The 5074-nt window shown below is 56.0% G+C and overlaps 1 pseudogene; it reads right to left on the bottom strand.

Annotated features, from left to right (window-relative positions):
- Nucleotides 1-251: 251 nt before the first annotated feature.
- LOC136164214 (DNA-directed RNA polymerase III subunit RPC10 pseudogene) lies at nucleotides 252-680 on the bottom strand (annotated as a pseudogene).
- Between the last annotated feature and the right edge of the window lie 4394 nt (nucleotides 681-5074).

The raw sequence follows: 5074 nt of genomic DNA on the forward strand, positions 1-5074 counted from the left end.
TTAAGTAGGAGACACTCGATTATGGATACTCCTGTCCACACACAGGATAGGCAGAATTTGGACATCAAGGAGTTAATCTGCTGACTGGGAGGCGGGCTATGCTTCCTGACCCCCTGGGCAGCCTCCCTTAAAGGGTCAGCTTTCCACCACACCAGCCAGGACCCTGGGAACACACGGTTCACACTGGCAGCTGGGAGTACCCCCGGGGCAGTAAAGCACGCAGACGCTGACGCAGCTGGGCCATCCTGGCCTCAGTCCCGCCAGCGGTGTCCACACTGGGCGTTGCAGCACTCGTGGAAGGTGGTCACGGGCTCACCTGCAGAGCGGGTCTGAAGCTGCAGGAAATAAGCTCGAGGATGTTCACACTTGGGACGCGGCTCTGCAGTAGAGTCAACATTCTCCCAGGCAGTTTCTCCACCAAGGACATCATCCACTTCCTTCAGCTTTGGATACTTCCGATTTGTCACCTTGCACGCGACGTTGTGCACGTAGGGGCAGGTGTTGCTGGCGAAGCGGCGGCAGCACTGCCCCTCCTCGGCGATCAGCCCGTTCCTGCAGCCCGGGCAGAAGCGCAGCGTGGGCACCAGCGGCCGGACGCTCCCGGCAGCGCCCGCGGCAGCCCAGCCTGTTTCACAGTTGGCTGATTTGTCTCCTTGCTGTGTTGAGGGTGCTCTCTGCATGGTGCCAATCCGAGTGATAAAGGACCAACAAAAGAGAAAGAATGCTGGAGGGCCTTCAAGGAGCTGAGGCCGGTGGGCACTCGGGAGCTGGGGGTGGAGATGGTGGCCGGAGCTGGGGCCGGGACAGGTGACAGGTCTGGTTTGCAGGCCAAGAGCCTGGACCTTGTTCTGCAGCTCACAGAGGGTTCTGTGAGTGGGACCTGCCCAGGTGGGTGTGATTTCTAGAAAGATCTGTGAGCACTCTCCGGAGAAGGGTGAGGCTCAGAGGGGGTCCCTGGCCAGCGTGGAGGTAGCTGGTTTAGGCAGCAAGCCAGGAGGCCAGGAGAGGCTTTAAAAGCCCCTTCCATTTGAGGAAAGTTCTGGAGAACTCCAGAAAACTGGCCTTTGGAGACGAGGCTGGACTCCTGCCTTCATGGGCAGCTCTCATTATCACTCTCCCCATTAGCGATTTATTGTGTTAGTTAGAGCTAATTTACATGTTACTGAAGCATTGAAAACAGATTGCAGATGTTTGGAAACAGATGTTATCCTAATGTTAAGGCAAAACCATGAATATTTATGATGATTATTGCCCGGATCAAATTACCTCGCTTAACAGGGAGGCATGTTCTAGCAACTTTTGCTGGGAACCTGGAGAGGGAAGACAGAAAAGTATTGATGAACTTTTGGGCACACTTCAATTTTCCTTCACGTGGGATCCACTTTTTTCCTGTGTTCCCATGGACCTGGAAACAGAGATTTGTTGTTAGGGAATCAACTGAGGGATTTTCCTGCTGCTCATATTAATTGGCCAAGTTAGGATTTTCCATCTGACTTTTTCCAGCCTCTTGGAAAAAGATCTGCCCAGCCGCCTTTCACCCAAGAGCCGTGGTCACTTCTCAGGCGGCAGCAGGGAAGCCGGGCTTCCTGGTCCTTCCACACACCTGCCAGAGCCAGCAGGGGCCAGGCTGGGCCACAGCCTCCAGTGGGGTCTGCGAGGCTGGAGGCTGGCTTGCTTTCCAAGCAGGGCTTCCTGTTCTCCTATTGGCTGTCCTGGCAGAAACACCAGGTGGAGAGCTGTCCCTCTGCAGTCTTCGAGAGTCTCCTTCTCAAGTTCAGCGCAATCATCGGGAAAATGTGAGGACCCCTTGAGAGGCGTGATGGGTGGGAGGTGCTCTCCAGCCCCTCTGGATCCCTCCACCGTTCAGTGCCTGTCCCTGTCCCACTTCCCACCTCATACTTTTGCATTGAAACGCAGCCCCTGCAGTTCTTCCTGGGGGGACTGCCTGCCCTCAGCCCCCTGGGCTCCCTGGCCCCACCCAGCACAGAGAATCCAAAAACTTGGGAGCTGACGCCCTCCTTGGCGCTCTTGCCCATAGCCGATAGCTATAAAGAAAGCCCAGCTCTTTGGCCTCAGGTTGGGACATGTCTGAGGCCCAGCTTACCCTCCGGGGCGTTCCTCCAGGTCAAAGTGTAGCTCTACCCTGGCTGAACCCCCAGGCCTTTCTTTCTTCCCTGTTCAGTTCCCACACTGGTTTCTAATAGGGGCAGGTCCTCAATAAGTCCCCCAGTCAGGGTCTCTTGTCCCAGGACGTGCTTTGGGGGACCCCCACCTAAAACCCCTGGGGTTCCTTCTGTGCTGGCCCCACACCCAGCAATGGGATGAAAATGATGGAGGGACGGATCCTGTGTGTGAGGAGCTTAGGGGGCCGTGGAGACAGATGGGGAGTGGAGGATTCCAGTGGCTCAGGAGCAGGCACAGAGGGAATGGCACTTGTAGCCTGTGGTTGGGTATTGACTGAGCGGTGGTGGGAGTCAACTGCCAACTGCACCTACTGGGACTCCTGAGCACCCCCTGCAGGCCACGTATGGGGCCAGGGGCATTCCGTCTCATTTCAGGGTAGCCCTGCAAGGAAAATGTCATCAGTCCCATTTCCCTCCTAAAAACCCTGAACCTCCGAGATGTTTAGTGATTCACTCAGGGACATTTACCCACTTAACTAAGTTTTATCCAACAGAGCCTCCTGGAGTTCAGGGGCCTGTCCTGGGTGAGCCAATGGGAAGAGAGCTGTTAATATAGATGATTAATATGGAAATATAGAATAAACATGTCATTCCAAGCTGTGATGAATGGAAATTCATGAACGGAATCCCTGGAGGGGAAGCGCCTGGGGAGGTGACATCAGGGGTGAGAGTGAAGGATGATGAGCAGGCATCTCCAGCGAAGAAAGGGGAACTGGGGCCCTGAGCAGAGGGGTAACAGGTGCAAAGGCCTTGGGAGCCGGGACTGGAGAGGGTGGTGGGTGAAGAGCTGGAGGAGCCAGCAGGGGCAGATCATGCAGGCAGTGGCTTACCCTCATGCGGGAGCTTGGCCTTATTCTGGGAACCTTGAGCCACCTTCAGACGGAGTTCCTCACACTGGAAGAGGCAGGGTCAGGCCTGACTTCCAGAGCCTGGACTTCATTTATTATTTTCTGCCTCTAAGGACAAGGCTCTGCGCTGGTTCTTAGGTAGGGAAGAGGGCCTGAGGTGCCTCTGGCCGTGCGGGCACCGGGATAGGAATCAGCGGATGGCGGGACACCCTGATGATGTAAGAACAGTAGTCCTCAAACTTGAGTTGCTGGGAATGGGTGGAGAATTTGCATTTAGTTTATTTTCTTTTTTTAAAAAATGTGCTTATTTATTTGTGTTTGGCTGTGCTGAGTCCTCATTGCTGCATGCACGCTTTCTCTAGTTGCAGCGAGCGGGGGCTACTCTGGTTGCATGGTGTGGACTTCCCATTGGGGCGGCTTCTGTTGCGAAGCATTGCCCTGAGTGTGAGGGCTTCAGCAGTCATGGCTTGTGGGCTTACTTAGCTGCTCTGTGGCGCGTGGAATCCTCCCGGGCCAAGGTTAGAACCTGTGTCCCTTGCATTGGCAGGCAGATTCTAACTCACTGTACCACTAGGGAGGTCTGAACTTACATTTCCAAGTCCCCAGAAGGTGGTCTGCGAGCTGTCGGTGTGGGAACACATTGTCGGGGGCCTCCACAGAGCCATACAGTGGAGCGCCCCTAGGGAAGGCAGATTCTTGGCTGGAGTCAGGGTCAGTCTGGGCTCCACCCAGCAGCAGAATCATACGGTATATATATATTTATGTCTCATGGGATTTATTATAGGGAGTCAGCTTACTCCATTGTGGGGTCTGGCTTCGCAGGTTGAAATCCAGATGATTCTGACGGTCATGAGGGGCTGCAAAGAAGCAGGTGGGACCCCACTGACATCAGCAGAGGCTCGTGGTTCCAGGAAGCTGTCAGGAGGGAGGCGCAAGGAAAAGGAGAGCAAGTGCAGCCCCTGCTCTTGTTTGGACTCTCAGCCTCAGGGCCACCTAAGTCGACCTAAAGGGCTTCTAAGTGATTAAGTCAGGCCCACCCAGGAGATCCCTGCTTTGCTTATTTAAGATCAGCTGATTGTGGACTTTAGCCCCATCTGCGGGATCCCCCACACAGCACCTCACAGTGACTCTGGACAGTTGGTGGAAGGTGCGTGTGTGCTATGGGTTTTGCAGGTGGAGCAATGGTAACGAGTCCTCCCGCCAATGCAGGGGATGTGGGAGACTGGGGTTCGATCCCTGGGTTGGGAAGGTCCCCAGGGGGAGGAAATGGCAGCCCACTCCAGTAACCTTGTCTGGAGAATCCCATGGACAGAGGAGCCTGGTGGGCCACAGTCCATAAGGTCAGAAAGAGCAGGACAAAGCTGAGTGAGCACGTGCATACGCTCCAGTCGCCACGCCCCCTTCTGCACCCCAGGAGAACTGCCCTCAGGGCCCAGTGTGATGGAAGCATGCTAGAAAGGACGCTCCGGGAACTGTGTCCCGCCTGGCGCACTGACCTGGTGCAGAGCCTGTGCGACGCGGAGCGGGCGTCCCCCTCTTTGGAGGCTCAAGTCAGGTCCTGCCTGATGCCCAGGTTCTGACGCCCGCACCAACACCTGCTTCTTTGGTCTGTGCCTCCCTGGCCTCATGCCTACCTGTACCACCTGGCCTCATGCCTACCTGTACCACCCGGCCTCATGCCTACCTGTACCACCTGGCCTCATGCGTTGTCCAACAGCTGCCCAGCTGGCCAGGCTCCGTCCCCAAGGGTGCAGCTCAGCCTGCAAGACACGAACAGGGGAGCCTGAGGCAGGGAGACGCCCAGAACACGTGGTGGGAAGGAAATCTGCACCCATCCAAGGAGGACAGGGTAGGAGAGGATTCCTCTCTGGACCCAAACTTCCTGCCTGGATGACAAAGTGTGGGAATCCAGGATCCTGGCGGACAAGAGAGGAGACTCTTGGAGCAAACTGAAGACATCCGGCCAGATCCCCAGGAAGGGGAATAGACGCGCCGTGGAACCGTTCTGTGCAGCGCCTGGCGCTAAGGACCCTGGACCAGTGG

Source organism: Muntiacus reevesi, chromosome 3 (genome assembly GCF_963930625.1).
Source record: "Muntiacus reevesi chromosome 3, mMunRee1.1, whole genome shotgun sequence".
Taxonomy (NCBI): domain Eukaryota; kingdom Metazoa; phylum Chordata; class Mammalia; order Artiodactyla; family Cervidae; genus Muntiacus; species Muntiacus reevesi.